We start from the raw sequence: 1,034 nt of genomic DNA, 5'->3' as shown, positions 1-1,034 counted from the left end.
AAGAAAATAATCAGCAAATTGCTCATTCTATATAGTGACATTAGAAAAGATTTGCTTTTGTGCAGTGCTACATCCACACCATTAGGTGTCAGTTTTCGTTTTATATTAGGCTATATTCATATTTTCAGTATACTTACTTCACTTACATTTTTCTATATATATGCAGATTTCTGTATTTTTACAGAAATACACAGAATTTACAGAATTTTTTAAATAATAAAAAATATTATTATTATTTACCTTTTTATATTTTACAGTACCAAAGTAATATATTTATAGTATAAGTGATATATTTATTATTTATATTAATATTTATTAAAGTAATATATTTTTATTTATTGGTTTGATTACAAAATAACAATATTTTATTATTATTAAATACATTACAATGGTAATATATTGCTTTACTGTTTAAATTTTTATAATTTTATGAAATTTCATTATTATTATCATTAATAATCATTTTTATTATTATTATTTATTAAATACTTTTTTATTTTACATTACAATAGTAATATATTTCTTGATTGATTTGTTTCATTTTTATAATTAAATCATTAAATCATTTTTAAATAAATAAATAGTAGTAGTAGTAGTAGTAGTAATGTTGTTGTTATATAGTCATACTAAATAGGGAAAAATACAGGTTTTTGTCCTTTGTTGTAGTTGTCTTTAGCTGCATTGGTTGATAGCTGTTTCTGACACCCACTTGTATTTCAAGCAGCCCATTGGAAGTACAAGACAGCACATCTTAGTTCCAGTACCACATGGTTTGGGATAAACAAACTGCTCTTTAATATTAAACAGATTTCTCACTCACTCACACGCAGACACTCGAACACAAACTGTTCATTGAGTGAGGGATGCAGTAGCATAGAAAGATCATTTAGCAGCTTTACTGATGTAAGACGCACATCGCGATTTGAGTGTGCTGGCATGTGCTGCACTATTCATGTGTGTGTGTGTTTAAATGGGGAGGTAGCGCTTTACAGTGTGTGTGTGTTGTGGCGTGTGTGTGTGTGTGTGTGTGTGTG

The sequence above is a fragment of the Sinocyclocheilus grahami genome, unplaced genomic scaffold (assembly GCF_001515645.1).
Source record: "Sinocyclocheilus grahami isolate Dianchi unplaced genomic scaffold, SAMN03320097.WGS_v1.1 scaffold6733.1, whole genome shotgun sequence".
NCBI classification, from domain to species: domain Eukaryota; kingdom Metazoa; phylum Chordata; class Actinopteri; order Cypriniformes; family Cyprinidae; genus Sinocyclocheilus; species Sinocyclocheilus grahami.
The sequence above is the reverse complement of the archived record's forward strand: the minus strand, read 5'-3'. Positions refer to the sequence as shown.